General features: G+C 40.4%; 1 protein-coding gene and 1 long non-coding RNA gene across 2 annotated transcripts in view; one reads left to right on the top strand and one right to left on the bottom strand.

The window, feature by feature from the left end:
- The window catches only part of CDH12 (cadherin 12), a 785724-nt gene that overhangs the window by 273739 nt on the left and 495186 nt on the right, over positions 1 to 16799 (bottom strand). The gene's annotated exons all lie outside the window — the stretch shown is intronic.
- Positions 1 to 16799, top strand: part of LOC112547755 (uncharacterized) — a 73945-nt gene that overhangs the window by 31751 nt on the left and 25395 nt on the right. The window contains exons 2-3 of the long non-coding RNA XR_003091568.2: positions 3155 to 3315; positions 4059 to 4161. This is a non-coding gene — a long non-coding RNA (uncharacterized LOC112547755). The remainder of the gene's footprint in view (positions 1 to 3154; positions 3316 to 4058; positions 4162 to 16799) is intronic.

Raw genomic sequence — 16799 nt, 5'->3', positions numbered from 1 at the left:
ATAGATATCATTATCCGAGGGGTAGCCGTGTTAGTCTGAATCTGCAAAAGCGACGAGGAGTCCACTACATGCATCTGACGAAGTGGGTCTTTGCCCACGAAAGCTTATGCTCCTACACTTCAGTTAGTCTATAAGGTGCCACAGGACTCCTCGTCGCTTTTATAGATATCATTAGTAATCTCACATCGGTACCTTGTTTGTGTTTTATCAAATCTGTTATGAAAATGTTCTTAAAATAACCAACATGTGCTGGTATGTCATCTGAGACTACTATAACATGAAATATATGGCAGAATATGGGTAAAACAGAGCAGGAGTCCTACAACTGAGTTGAGTCACAAATTTTGTTAACATGTTATTTTGTAATGAGCATGAACAGCATGGAAGGATGTCCTAAGAGATAGTGGCTAAAGGGCATAAGAATGGTTAGCATATCTGCTATGTAAATATCTTTCAATGCCTGATATAAAAGTTCTGTGGGAATGCCTGTTCTCACTTCTAGGTGAAACAAAAAACAGGACTGTGTAGCACTGTGTTTCAGCTGCACCAGACTAACACGGCTACATTTCTACCTCACTTCTAGGTGACACTGTAAATGAGAAGCGGGCACCATTATCTTCTGCAAATGTAAAAAAAATTATTTCTCTTTGGGCTCGTCCAGACTACATTCCTCTCTTGAAAGAGGAATACAAATGAAGCAGATCGAATATTCAAATGAAGTGCGGATTTACAAATCTCGCACTTCGTTTGCATAACTGCGTCCAAGCACTTCTTTGAAAAAGGGTTTTTCGGGGAAAAAAAAACCCCACAGTCTGAAAAAAATGAGCAGTAGGGGTTCTTTAAAAAAAAGGGGTTTTTTTTCTGAAAGAACCCTATCTAGACTGTGTTTTTTTTTCTAAAAACCCTTTTTCAAAAAAGCATTCGGACACAATTATGCAAATGAAGTGCGAGATTTGTAACTCCGCGCTTCATTTGAATTTTTCATCTGCTTCATTTGCATTCCTCTTTCGAGAGAGGAATGCAGTATAAACATAGCCTTTGTGATTGGCTGAACCAGAAGTAGGACTTAGTGGACTTGTAAGCGCTAAAGTTTTATATTGTTTTGGTTTTCAGCACAGATATGTAATGTATATTTTAAATTGCTCTTTCACATTAAGAGATCACAGTATGAGAACTTTTTTGAAATACATTGAAAAAATACTGTATCTTATCATTTCTACAGTTCAAATATTTATAATTTTAAAATATGCAAACTGAGCATTGTACATTTTGTATTCTGCATTATAATGGAAAATGTAAAAACACACATCGAAAATACTTAATACAGTTTAATTGATATTCTGTTGTTCTATAGTGTGAATAAAACTGATTAGTTGTGATTTTTTTCTCATTTGAGGTGCATTTTTTAATTGATCATGTAAATTAACTATGACTAATAGACAGCCTTAATTTCTTTTAGGTCTTACAGTGCAACTATTTGTAATAAAAAATATAAAGTGAGCACTACACTCTGTATTGTAATTGAAATTAATATATTTGAAAATGTAGAAAATATTTAAATTAATGGCATTTTATTATTGTTTAACTTCATGATTAATCATATGATTAATCATTTGACAGCCGTCTTTACCACTAATGTTCAAGCAACGGAAGTATGCTTAAACAAATGTTCATGAAAGTGAATTTTAAGCTTGCAAAGATAAGCATTGACAGGTATCAAATGTTTTTTTTTTTTCTATTATGATGCTATTATAATGGTGTAGTTGTCAGGACAAGTCCCTTGACATTTTATTGGCTCCAAAAATATCTGTTTGGCATCTCTCTATCCTTCACTTGTATGACTGCTCCTTCTTAATTGTGTGCTGATAATCAGCAAAAGAAATCATTGTATTTTGTATGGGAGATTTCAGGGAAACAGAGTTGTTTTCTGCCTAACTTGTACCAGAAACCATCGTGTACTTATATCGTGTACCAGAAAGACAAAGACTCCAGTGGAGACCTGATAGACAGCAAAGCAGTTCTATGAATGGTCTTCTAGGACAGCATGCTGTATACTTCTTTGAGAATTATGAATCTTAAAAAAAAATGCAATTTATATCACCATGGAATTTGGCATTTTGTAATTGCTATGCTGTGCCATTGATTTTTAAGTAGAAACCTTAACTGATTTCAGTGAAGATTTGTGCTTAAAAAAATCAGTGCCTCAGAAAGAGGAATACAAATATTCACAGATATTAATAAAATGTGATAAAGTGCAGTGTGAAGGTATTTAGTTAATGTGTCTGCTTGATTCTTATTTTCGGAAAGGATTCTAGTTTGATACAGGTATTTGCAACAGGGGAAAATGGCACATGCCTGACTCAAACTGTTGGTTTCAATAACAATACTTTCAAAATGTATGCAAAACATTTCTTTTGTTGGTTTCCATTAATGAATATTTTTAGGTCACAAAGAAAAACTATTGACTCTCAAACTTTAATACCCTCTCAAACATCCAACCTACTTATTATTTGTTGCCTTCTATTGACACGAGCCATAAGAAAGGACTGCATAATACTAAAGTTCCTTGCATGCTTTCAATTTTGAAACACAGAAAATTCATTTCTTTTAACAGCTTTATTTATTTAACAGTTAAGATGGCTTTGTGTGCTTCCCTTGTTAATGCACATACTATATACAGCATTAATCAATTATTCAGTTCTAGGGATGCCAGCCTCATGTCTCTTTTGCTCTGTGGTTACTGAGTTTTTGCCTGGTTTGAATAGCAAAATCTTAAAAACCAGGGATCATCCAAATAGAAATGCATATGTCCTCTCCAAATCCCGTCCCAGATTAGAGGTGAAAATAAATAGTGATATAAAAAAAGCTCCAAGACTGCTAAAAATCATCCCATATTCAACTTAACATCTATACCACTGTCCTTTACTGAGGATCCTTTATTCATTACATTATGGTTCTCTCAGCAGATCTCAGCCTCCGGCCACATCCGTCAACCAGGGAGCTTTTAAAGTGTTATATGGCACCAAAAATAATGTAAAGAGACTGAAGGACTCTAGTGAAAGGGAAACAATTCCCCCATGTCTGGAAGGTTGCTAGCCAATCCAAATACATTACTTTAACCCCTTCTCTGTTTGTCTGTTCACCTGCTTTCCAGAATCTCCATTTCAGTGGAATGTGGTGACGTTAGTTTGAAGTGCCAGTGTTACTGACATCTGTTACCTGAAAAATCTAAGTTTCAGTGTGGAATGAGAGGAAGGTGATGACAGGAGTGATATGTGGGACTCGGGAGCAGACTCCACATCAACTGCAGCAGAGGTCAGTATCCCGAAATAGCAATGCCGAATCCAAGGAATGCATCCGCTACTTTGGAAAAGTTTTCAAAATAGCAGATGCGCTCTTTCACCACTCCTATGAACCTCATTCTATGGCGAATAAGGGATGGTTTGAATGAGCACATTATTTTGAAATATGGCAACGTGTAGATGCACCAAATTTCTAAATAGCCTCTTTCTAAATAAATTGAAAAAAGATATAAAATTTGTGTACCGCAAATTACGTATCTTTTTTTTTTATTTTATAGTGCAGTCTAGACAGAGCCCAAGAGAAAAAAGTCTGTACAGTATGTGGACAGGCCTAGAGCTCAGATGATGTTTCTCTAGTAGACACATTTCCCAGTCTATCACATGAACTTTCTGCTAGTTTATACTTTAGCAGTGGGAGATTGAGGAGGAGGTTCAGGGGAAAGGACCAAATAATTCTTTTAAAAATTTAAAACTTACTGCTGTCAGCACCAGAGGAAGACTGGCAGAAATGACAAATGAAGTAAATTTGGCCTTGCACTACACACCCACATTGCAATTGAGAAGCTGATGTTGTACTTAGAGCAGACAATTTTTCAAGCAAAATGTTTTGTTTAACATCCCCTTCCACATTAAAAGCCTGCAGATTCAGATAAATCAAATTATTTTGTGAAATTATGTTCATTGGGGGTAAAAAGTTTCAACTGGAACAAAACAGGATTTTTTAATAATGTCCAAATGAAACCTTTTTATTTTTAGGCTATATTCACAAGAGGATCTAAGTGCTATTCACAAAAGAAGAGGACCTACAGCTAGGAGACTTGACTAAGATGTGGGAGACCTTAGTTCAAAACCACGTTCTGTAAGTAGGGACATGAATCCACATTTCCTCCTTCCCAGCAAGTACCCTAGCCATCAAGCTTTTCACTTTTCTGGGGCACACCTGCCCCAAACTATCTTGATCAGACTTAGGTTCAAGTCAATCTCCAGAATGGCTATTCGGAGCAAAGTCTCCCATACCAAACTGCAGTACCCAAAGCCAATAAACTATTGGGAGCACTACTTCTTGAGCCTACTTATTTTTAATCTAGCTTTCTTTTCCCGTGCTTTGATTAAAAATTTCCCAGAAACAAAAAATAAAAACCTTTGTGACTTTTTTTTTATTTGCAAAAAAATTCTGGGCTTGGTACAAACACAAATGATTTTTGTCTTATATTTCGGAACTGCCAGCTTGCTAAAAAGTCAATTGTTCAATGGATCATTGTGAGCATCCACTCTGACCTGTATATCACAGTGTATAGAACTTCCCCAAAATAATTCCTGGAACAAAGGAAACACATCCAATCCTGATTTTAAAAAATTCAATATTGGAGAATCCATCACAAACTTGAACTACTCTCAAAAAAGATATTTTGGCATTAGGAAAGTTACAGAAAAGAACAACTAAAATGATTAGGGGTTTGGAATGGGCCCCATATGAGGAGAGGCTAATGAGTCTGGGACTTTTCAGTTTAGAAGAAGAGACTGAGGGCGATATGATAGAGGTATATAAAATCATGAGTGGTATGGAGAGGGTGAATAAAGAAAAGTTATTTACTTGTTCCCATATACAAGAGCTAGAGGACACCAAACGAAATTAATGAATAGCAGGTTTAAAACTAATAAAAGAAAGTTCTTCTTCACACAGCGTGTAGTCAACCTGTGGAACTCCTTGCCAGAGGAGGCTGTGAAGGCTAGGACTATAATAGAGTTTAAAGAGAAGCTAGATAATTTCATGGAGGTTAGGTCCATAAAAGGCTATTAGCCAGGGGATAAAATGGTGTCCTTGGCCTCTGTTTGTCTGAGGCTGGAGAGGGATGGCAGGAGACAAATTGCTTGATCATTGTCTTCGGTCCACCCTCTCTGGGGCACCTGGTGTTGGCCACTGTCGGTAGACAGGATACTGGGCTAGATGGACCTTTGGTCTGACCCAGTACGGCCGTTCTTATGTTCTTATGTTCTTATGTACATTATGTTGGGCAAAAGGTCAGACAAATAGATTTTACTTCTTTATATCCCTTCAGCTTAAAAAACTTACAACTTTTGTAACAAGCAATCTGTGCCCAATACGGCTGCTGTTGAAAAGCTGTTTCCTCACACAGTCCTATCTGAACTTAAATATTGTTACTTAGGTCTTTATCTTATAGAGAAATCTGCAGGGAGAGACAGTTATCAGTAGATTGGAATCCTAATGTTCCAATGAAACATGACATGTAAGAAATATTGTTTCTATTTACTCTAGCCAAGACACTGCGAGTAAATTAGCTCAACACTAGAGCTGGCATAAATTAGTTTTTACATCCCATGACTAATTTTGAGATTTTGACATTTTTTCTCTTCCTGAATAAGGACAAAATGCCAACTTTTTTCAAACTAAAATTCCTTCCCTCTCTCCCCTCAGAAAAAGTCAATTTTGGTCAAGTGAAATGTTCACTTTGGATTTTTTTTAAAGTGCACTACAACTTAAATTTCAAAATGATTTCAACAGCTTTTCCAAGTAAAGAAAGTCATTAAAACTTGATCCTTTACTGTGAAAAGTTTCATCTTTTACAAATCAGCATTTTTGATGAAAAATTTTAAAAATTCCCAGCCAGCTCTACAATAACATACGACTGAAAAACAGAATACCAATATTTATGAATAACATCAATTAAATACTACATTACTTCTTGAAACATTCTAACACTAAAATTAAGTTAAGCTGGGAAACAAAGAAAAGCTTGAATGACGGTCTGCTCCACCTGCTTGCTACAACTCTGCCATTGCAGGACTTAAGCAAATTATACTCTGGTACAGCACTAGAGGATATCCTCATTGAGCATGGTAGTGGCTACCCTTTTTTTCTCTGGAAAGGACAAATGTGTCTTTTCTGATCACTAATCTGCCCATAATATTCAAATCTACAAAAAATTGCTTACTGACAAAGTATCCATTAGGCACTGATGGCATAAACATTTCAACAGCCAACTTAATCATGAAATAGTCATTGGGAAAAAAAATCCACTTTTTGCTTGTGTGAAACACCAGCTAATGCAGAATAACCATCTTCCTACTCACAAAGAATTTCAATAAGCTTTGGCAATAGTGAAAAATGGTAGGTCTGTGTGAGACGGAAAACCTACTGGAATCTTTGAATGCATAATGGCTGACCATTTAATTTCATTTCTCTGTAATATCTGGGAAATAGAACTGAACAGGTAAAAGATATTCAAGAGCAGGTTATAAAGACATCTATCAGGGATGATATAGACTGTGCTTGGTCCTGCCATGAGGGCAGGGGACCAGACTTGATGATCTCTTCAGGTCCCTTCCAGTCTAGTCTTCTATGATTCTATGATTCTTTGATCCAAGCTTATTAAAATAGATTTTGAAAACACTAAAATGGAAGGATGGCCCTGGGACTCACAAGGTCTAACTTCAAATTTTCAGTTTGCTAGAGACACACAGTATGACTATAGGAAAGTCACTTAATCTCTCTGTGACTCAGTTCCCTCTCTGTAAATAGTGGGATAATCATATTTCTACAACGTTTTCTCTCTTTTGTCTCTTTAGATTTGCTTTTTGTGGGGCAGATAAAGACTTTTACTGTCAAGCAAAAAAGAAGGTTCTGATTGTGTTTTGGGCTTGTAGATGATTCTGCATTACAAACTGTAATATACAGAAGCCTGGGAATAGTAAAACACGTAAACACATAAGCTATGTCTACTGGCATGATTTTCTGGAAATGCTTTTAATGGAAAAGTTTTCCATTAAAAGCATTTTTGGAACATAGCGTCTAGAATGGCACGGACGCTTTTCCACAAAAGCACTTTTTGCGGAAAAGCATCCGTGGCCAATCTAGACGCGCTTTTGTGCAAAAAAGCCCCGATCGCCATTTTCGCGATCGGGGCTTTTTTGCGGAAAACAAATCTCAGCTGTTTACACTGGCCCTTTTGCGCAAAAGTTTTGCGCAAAAGGGACTTTTGCCCGAATGGGAGCAGCATAGTATTTCCGCAAAAAGCACTGGTTTCTTACAGTAGGAAGTCAGTGCTTTTGCGGAAATTCAAGCAGCCAGTGTAGACAGCTGGCAAATTTTTCCGGAAAAGCGGCTGATTTTCCAGAAAAACTGGCCAGTCTAGACACAGTCATAGTGAACTTTAGGCACATGACATGAACAGTCCTCTTCCTGCTCATCAAAGTACTTCAGCATGTACGTAATTTCGAGAATACCCACCTGCTTACAATCAAATACTTTGCTGACCAAGATGGAGTTACTGGGCTGTTTAAGTTCAATTGATGCTTACTGGTTTGCTGAAGTCAGGCTAATGTTGGCAAGAGTGCTTGTTAAGAGACTAATGAATAACGTTATATGGAGAGAATCATTGCAAACAACATTCCAGAATCACAGTGCAATTGTAAAAAACCCCCCTAAAAAACGACAAATGGATGAGTAGACCTGTAGCACCTTAGGGTGCATCTACACTGCACTGTTATTTCGAGATAACAAACATTATTTTGAAAAATGCGAGAGTCTACTGAGCCATTCCATTATTTTGAAATAATTTCAAAATAATGAATGGCTTATTCTGAAATCTGTAAACCTCATTCTATGAGGACTAATGCCAATTCCAAAATAGCTCTTTTGAAATAAGGTGTGTGTACACACTCAACCGCTGTTATCTCCAAATAGCCCTTCACCAGGGCCATTCTAAGTTATTTCTCCCCAGTGCCTCCTGGGGCTCTAAATCGAGATAGCATCACCACATTAGGGAAGCCTGCTTTGGACTAATTTTGAGGCTTCCCTGTAGTGTTCGACGTGCTATTTTGAAATAAGCTATCTCAGAATAGCTGTGCAGTCTAGACTTCCCTTGGAGGGAACAAAAACGGAGGGAACAAGAAAATCTTTACTTATGTAACAAAAACCTTCAAAACAAACAATGAGGCTATATAGATTTTGTAGGCTTTTTTGGGGGGGGAAGAGTGAATGAATATTTGGATGGCATGGTCCACTTTGTTCAGTGGCATAAGGATGACATGATAGGATAATTCTAATCCAATAGTAGTTGATTAGTCTGACCACACACATCTTTTACACAAGGTGGAGGACTCACTGAATGTCTCCTTTTTTGTTTGTTTGTTTGTTTGCTCTCTGTATCTGAAGATTAGCTTTTTTCAGGCAACTTCTTTAGTTAGTTTTATGTGTGCCATAACATAAATGTGATGGCAATTCCTAATACCAAATTAGGTCCTGATTCTGATCTCAGTTGCATTGGTAGAAATCAGGAGTAGCATTGGTGTAAAACTGGATTAACCTACTCTGTTAGAACTGGTATAAAATAAGGTGTTTACTTTTGGGTATGACTGTTCAGAGCTAGACTAACAGATAATTCAGATATAATGTTCTGAATCTATTCACAGTGGGGACTGGGATTTCAATAAATAGTAATAATGGACTCATCATTCTCCAACAAATAGTTCTGAAGTGTAGAAGGAAAAGGAGGATTCCAGTTCATCAGTTTCATGCTGCAGTCTGTTATAGAAGTTTCCTTGCTCAAGTATGGCAACATTTAAGTCTCTATGTCCAGAGAGATTGAACTGCTTTCCTATTGGTTTTTGAATGTTACAGTTCTTGAAGTCTGATTTGTGACAATTTATTCTTTTGTGTAGAGACAATCTGGTTTGGCTAACATATATGGCAGAGGGGAATTGCTGGCACATAACAGCGTATTTCACAGTTGTTTATGTGCAGGTGAAAGAGCCTCTGTTGGTGTAGCTTATGTGACTAGATCCTGTGATGGTGTCACTAGAGTAGATGTGTGGACAAAGTTGGCAATAGGGTTTATTGCAGGAAGTGGTTCCTGCGTTAGTGTTTCTGTGGTGTGCTGTGTAGCTAGTATGGATAACTTGTTTCAGGTAAAGGGGCTGTCTGTACATGTCTCCCAAGGTCTGTGAGAGTGAGGGATGATCATCCAGGATAGGTTGTAGATCCTTGATGATGTATAGGAGAGCTTTTAGCTGGGGGGCTGTAGGTAATGGTCAGTGGGGTTCTGTGGCTTTTTTATTGGTTCTCTCCTATAGTAAGGGACTTCTGAATACCCAGCTGGCTCTCTCAATCTATTTCTTCAATTCCCCAACTAGGTATTATAATTTTAAGAATACTGGACAGAAATCCTATAAGTTTTTGTCTCTGTCTGAGGGATTGGAGCAAATGTGGTTGTGCCTTAGGGTTTGGCTATAGATAATGGATCACATGATGTGTCCTGAATGAAAGTTGGAGGCATGATGGTAAGTATAGCAATCAGTAAATTTCTGGGGGTATGTCTACACTACCCCGCTAGTTCGAACTAGCGGGGTAATGTAGGCATACCGCAATTGCAAATGAAGCCCGGGATTTGAATTTCCCGGGCTTCATTTGCATAAGCGGGGTGCCGCCATTTTTAAATCCCCGCTCGTTCGAACCCCGTGCCGCACGGCTACACGCGGCACGAACTAGGTAGTTCGAACTAGGCTTCCTAGTTCGAACTACCGTTACTCCTCATTCCACGAGGAGTAACGGTAGTTCGAACTAGGAAGCCTAGTTTGAACTACCTAGTTCGTGCCCGCGCGGCACGGGGTTCAAACAAGCGGGGATTTAAAAATGGCGGCGCCCCGCTTATGCAAATGAAGCCCGGGAAATTCAAATCCTGGGCTTCATTTGCAATTGCGGTATGCCTACATTACCCCGCTAGTTCGAACTAGCGGAGTAGTGTAGACATACCCTGGTATAGGGTGGTGATTATGTGACCATCACTTGTTTGAACTGTAGTATCCAGGAAATATATCTCGTGTGACATTGTCCAACTGATGATCCCTTGCTCTCACAGACCCTGGAAGCTCAATGCTCAAAGCCTATAGTGGTTTTCACTAAGAAGGAAGGACCTCTCTGGAATTTACTCAGCTGTGCTGTGAATTCAGTGAAGAGTTCACTGAATATTCAGTCACAGAGGTATATCTATAGTGCTGAGTTTTGCTGAGGAAACTAATGTCAACAAATAGAAGTCGCAAAAAAAAAGTTGTGAAAGGATGTTTAAACTTGCTCCCTCTGTTGACAGACTGGGTGCACATCAAAGCTCTCCTGTCAACAGCAGATGTAACATATCCTACTATTCAGTTTTGTCTATTTTCTGAAGATGGTCAAGTGTTCTACTGAATTTACCAGTCTTATTTATGTTCTGTATTACATCAATGGATATACAATATTCTCCTCTCACAAAGATACTAACTCTCAGAGGAAACTCTATATCCACTTCGTCAATTATCTAGAATCTTTAATTTCAAATACTTACAACCATTTTCATTTTTTATATTAATCAATCAGAGTCAAAGAGTACACTCCCATGAAAGCATCCTCCATGTGATTTGACAATAATGTTTTAAGATAGAGATTGGGGGGAATATTAAGCTCTTTCACCACATTAATAAGGTCTAGAAATAAGATCTTAAAGATATCAGAATATGACTGAAACGTGTTTTAAATTTTACAAATACCATGTGAGATTGCAATGAATTGGAACCTATAGGTAGCCAGTTATTTTGAAACATTCACTATTAACTTTTTTTAGGGATTTTGTATCAGATTGTTATGTATTCCAGTAAAAATTTGTGAATGCACTTTTTCAGTTAGTTTCCTCTTTTACTAAAAGATTCTCTGATAGAAATCAGTCTCCAATTATATTAGACTTCTTTATAATACCCTTGGCTAAAAACATTGCTTTGTATTATCAAAATACCAACAGCCAAAATATGAAAATGTTGATGCTTAAAGTTAGTTATGTAAATTCACATTTAAACACTATAGTAGAAGCGACCTGATTTTCAGAGATGCTGAACATACATAGCTCCTCCCAGTGACTTCTATGTAAATAAATATGTACTGAAATATCTAACCATAAACACCCATGTTTAAAGATATTGCCACCAGCTTCTAAGAAAATATTAAAATTAAGGAAGCAATGTAATAAGGAAGTTCTATGACTTCCCTGGTCCTTATATTAAGAAATGTGTAATCTTTTGGTCTCTTTCGCTATCAGATACTTGGAGGCAAAGCTAGATTTTTACTTTGAGCCCTTGCTTACAGTTTGGCTTTTCTGAATACAGGCAGTCCCTGGGTTACGTACAAGATAGGGACTGTAGGTTTGTTCTTAAGTTGAATTTGTATGTAAGTCGGAACTGGTACATCTTGTAGGGGAAACTCTAGCTAAACATTTCTCCAGAGCTCAGTTTTATTCTCCCACACCTCACTTCCCTCAGTCCTTTATTCTCAAGCTGAGGTGTCTGCTGAGAAAAGCCGCTCCGTGTCTCCCTGGTCTGCTGGGGGGAAGCAGCTAGTGCGGGGTTGCCTCACCCCGTTTGTAAGTAGGGATCTGATGTAAGTTGGATCCATGTAACCCAGGGACTGCCTGTAGTCCAATATTGTTGGAATGAATTTGTTAGCTTACTCCATAGGATGACAGCGTTTTTGAACCAAGGCTGAAAAGAAAGGCACTGTTCTTTTATTTAACTCTGAGAATATTCAACTCAGTCTGAAGCATATCAGGGTTCTGAACTAATTTAGGTAACATGGTGACATGCATCTGACGAAGTGGGTCTTTGCCCACGAAAGCTTATGCTCCTACACTTCAGTTAGTCTATAAGGTGCCACAGGACTCCTCGTCGCTTTTGCAGATTCAGACTAACATGGCTACCCCTCTGATACATGGTGCATGCTCAGAAGCTTAAACATGAATGTTAACATAGTCACTCCTATGCTACCAACTCGTCATCAGTTCTCTTATACTTTAGATTTGTCCCATCTGTAGATCTGTCAGGCGAGATGTTCAGCTGGTGCTAAGGCTCTGGTCTATATCCCTTCTTTGAAGATTGATATATCAAAATAGAAATTGTTTGTGTTTTGAAAGTGTCAAAATGCACCTGTTTTGTCTTTTAATCTTTAATACTGCCATTACTTTTCTTAGGTCTGATTGTCCTTTCATTTTCATGCTATAATGGCTAAAAGTTAAAAAAATAAGGCTTGCATATAGGTGGATGGCTGAGTCCCTGGTGGAGTGTGGACACCTACCCCATTCCTTGGAACACTCTCCCCACCTTCCTCCAGGGACTGCATCCCAAGAGCTCCTTACTTCCATGAGGAGGATGGTGGACTTCCTCATGCAAAACTGGTTGCCCACCAGCTGGTAGCTGTAGAGGGTGGTGCGCTTCCAGAGGGTGATTGCAACCTGCTTCTCCAGGGGCATGGCGGACTGCAGGTGGGTGTCATATTTCTGAAGGGTGGGGGCGAGCCAGGCACATAGCTCCAAAAAGGTGGCCTTCCGCATGCGGAAGTTTTGGAGCCACTGCTCCAGGACCAGCCGGTCCCACCAGTCCAAACTGGTGTCAAGCCCCCAAAAATGCCTCTCCACTGTGCGGTTGCCAGAGTGGAGCAGCTGAAGAGAGGGTCCCCAGAATAAGCTCGGAGTCCAGGTCATGCAGGACCAGGAAGGCAGCTGGCAGTAAGTGCTGCAAAAACTGAAGCATGGTCGTGTGGTGCCATTGAATGCCGAGGGGCAGCTCCATGGCACAAAGAACAAAGCTGTGGCATCCGAAAAAGAACAGGGCAACCACAGCAGGCAATGTGAGAGCTTTGCTGTCCTTTGAAGAGGTAGCAAGCATGCAGCAGAATCAGAGAAACGGCTGTCCAGAGGGGTCCCTTTAAGTGCGTGTTTCTGCAAGGCTCCAGCACCAGCACTTGGAAGCAACTGGTGACCTAAAGCCCTGGCTGAAGTGGTTGCAGGTAGCCTTTTATGTGAGAGAGCATCCAATCAGTCTGGATGCTCTCTTTCGAAAAAGTACATGATTTTTTCGATGTGCTTTTGTGTGTGGATGTGCTCTTTCACAAGACATTTTTTCAGAAGATCGCTTCCAAAAAAAGCTTCTTGTGCAAGAAGCCTGCAGTCTAGACATAGCCTGAATGTCATGCAGGCCCATGAAACACCAATCCAATCTCATTTCTCTTTTACAGAATTTCCACTCTCCTGTACATGTAGGATATTTCTAGATTTGCAGAACAAGGTTAGCTACTAAACTGTGAGACACATTTAAAATACCTAATATACACTAACTCACTAAGTAATGTAGAACAGGAATCCTGTTTGACCTACATGATTAGAAACTCTTAAAAGTCTCTGGTGTACATACTGCACATTTCCCAGTCTCATGACTAATGAATTGAGTAATTTCACAACAGATGCTTTCTCTGGATTTCAGCACTTAGGGCCCAGTGCAGACAGCATATGGTGTGATGGAAGAAATAAAGAGACACATTTTTTGACAGCTTCTAATGCTGTATCATTCTGCATATTGACTAAAGAAACAGCCTGGATTCTTATAAAAATCCCATTTACCTATCACCTTTCTTTCATTCAATTGTAAGGTATTTCCATCAAAATATTTGAAATATAAAAGGAGAAAAATGAAAGCACTAGAAAAAGACACAAGTACATACTAATCCAAAAACATAACTGGGAGAATATTATAGCAGGCTATTTTTTGCAGTCTCATTGTCTGACACTTCCTTTCTCCATATGGTGAATAAGCTGTCCTATGATTTTGTTTTGTTTTTGGTGTGAACGTATATTCACACTTCCACTCATGTAGGTAGCTCATTTAATTTGAGAAATGAATGCCTCTTAGTGCATCTTTTCTCTAACTCATTCTGCTTGTCTTCAATCACAGATACACAACTGTTCAATGTATTATACAATGAATACAAGAAACAGGCATTTTACACTGAACTGAAAAAAAATGCACCTTCTTGTAACCCCCAAGGAGATTACCTAGATTCCTAGGGCTCTGTCTGCTGGCAGCTCAGGGACGGGCACACTGAGTTTGCCTTGGCTCCCCCTCCCTCCCAGGGTCAGAGTCTGCCCAGCAACCCACAGGGAGTGAGATGCCCTCCCAGGGGGAAGGAGAGGCCATTGTTGAGGGGAGTCTGGAGCCAGCCAGGGCAAGGGCAGGACTGGCTGTGTGGGAGCTAGTAAGCCCCATGCCTGCATGCAGGGTTCCCCCTGAGAACTGGCCTCTAGGGACCTGAAGGCAGGATCCCTCAGCTGGGTTTTATGTCTCCACTGTTGATTCCCAGTTTGTGGAGTTTGCTGGGAGGCTTCCCCAGCCAGGCTGAGTTGGCTCTCCAGCTCCCTGGGTGAGACCAGTCACCGCATGGTCAGCTCTGCTCTGACTGCTGGTTCGGGGCTGCTGCCTGCTGTGTGGGAGATTATAGTTTGAATTTTGGTGCAGTTGTGTGGCCTATACCTTGAGCCCTACACCCCTTTGCGGTGAGGGGAAATTCTGGGATCGAAGCAGCCTGATTCCTGCCCAAAGAGGATCCCTGCCAGAAGAGACCAGCCCCTCTGCAGAGACTGAGTCATCTCTGAATCTGAGGCTCATTCATGAAGTGTGTGAGTGCACCATCTTTTAGTTAGTAAGTCAGGGAATTTGTTTGGGGATTTTATAACCTGCTGCATATTAAACCTGTGGAGGGATTTACCACCTTCTCTCACTTGTGAATTCTTTGGGCTGTACTGGACCCAGTCAGCCTCACTGCTAAACCACTGCAGAGAAGAAAGTTGTGGTCAACAGTCATCAAGGGCCCCAACAAAGTACGCGTACCAAAGGGACACTAACCTTACAGTTGCTGGGCACCAGTGACCCTAAAAATAGTGTTTTACCCTGTTCTGTTATATTTGTCTCCTATATAATTGTATTTATTATAGTGTATGTGTTTGTGTTATTTTCTGGGAGTCTCCAACTATCTGGCAAGTACGTGGGGATTCCCCTGGGTTAGAATTTTCCTCCCAAACTGCCCTGGTGACCTTGCCAGGAAGGAGGGAGGGGGGTGGAGGCACCGCCAAATAAATCAATTGGAAAAAATAAAGTTGAGTAGGTGGCGGGATCCAGAAGAACCCAGACCTATCCATCAAAACCTGTAAGCAGATTGGCCTTAAAGAAGGTAACCAGGTGGAGAGGGGGTGCTACATTCTTTAGAGACATTGCTAAAAGTAGAGGGTTATTTTTTTCTAACACTGAACTATGTTTCCTGCCAATAAGACAGAGCTAACAATATTTTGGTTAAAAATATATATATTGATCAGGCTAACCTACAATAATGGCCATAAAAAGTCAACATTTGCTGTTAGTAGTTTTATGTTATACAGGCAGTCCCCGGGTTACGTACAAGATAGGGACTGTAGGTTTGTTCTTAAGTTGAATCTGTATGTAAGTTGGAACTGGCGTCAGCCGCTGCTGAAACTGATCAGTTTCAACAGCGGCTGAATCTGGACGCCAGTTCTGACTTACATACAGATTCAACTTAAGAACCCCAGGCATCCCCAAGTCAGCTGCTGCTGAAACTGATCAGCGGCTGATTCCAGGAAGCCCGGGGCAGGGGCTTCCTGTAGTCAGCCACTGGTCAGTTTCAGCAGCGGCTGACTTGGGGACGCCTGGGGCAGAGCAGCTGGGGTGCTGCTGGGTTGCGCCAGTAGCGCCGCTCCTCGGTGCTACTGGACCAACCCAGCAGCACCCCAGCTGCTCTGCCCCAGGCGTCCTGATTCAGCCACTGCTGAAACTGACCAGCAGTGGCTGAATCAGGACGCCTGGGGCAGAGCAGCTGGGGTGCTGCCGGGTTGGTCCAGTAGCACCCAGAGCGGCTCTACGGGACCAACCGGCAGCGCCCCAGCTGCTGTACCACAGGCGTCCGGAGCAAAGCCGCGGAGCACGGGGGCAGCAGGACAGCCCAGACACGCCGTGGCTTTGCTCTGCTTTGCTCCCCGTCTCCCTGGTCTGCAGACCAGGGAGATGGGGAGCAAAGCAGAGCAAAGCCAAGAAGCACGCAGGCAGCGGACAGCCCAGACGCGTCTGGGCTGTCCACTGCCTGCGTGCTCCGCCTCTTTGCTTCCTCTCCCTGGTCTGCTGGAGACCAGGGAGACGGGCCCCGTTCGTAAGTGCGGATCCGACATAAGTCGGATCCGCGTAACTCGGGGACTGCCTGTACTAAGAATGAAAAACAGAAACACCAGTGATTTGTAACTGCTGGCAAATATTGGCCATTGTAATGGTAACCACTGCATCATACAGGGGCATTCTGAGGCTTAATGGATTATGTTGATTATATTTATTGACAGAGCCAAAGACTGGAAAATCTAATGGTTCCTGCTGCTCTTAATTTCTATGCATCTATTTATATTAGTTTGAGATCTTTGGGATGATTTTTAATAGTTAAAACAAACAGTTTCCTTTTGGATTCAAACCTAATATAAATTCAGCTGTATGGTTATATGTGTGTTTATGTTATATTTAAACTAATTTGATGAAAGTAATGGGAAGTCATATCTGATTATTATGTTATTTTTTATAATAAGGATATAGTTTTTTAGTTATTGTACTTTGTGTAAAACTGTGGTTTAAAAATAA

Source organism: Pelodiscus sinensis, chromosome 2 (assembly GCF_049634645.1).
Source record: "Pelodiscus sinensis isolate JC-2024 chromosome 2, ASM4963464v1, whole genome shotgun sequence".
NCBI lineage: Eukaryota > Metazoa > Chordata > Testudines > Trionychidae > Pelodiscus > Pelodiscus sinensis.
This window is presented reverse-complemented; position numbering and strand designations above follow the sequence as displayed.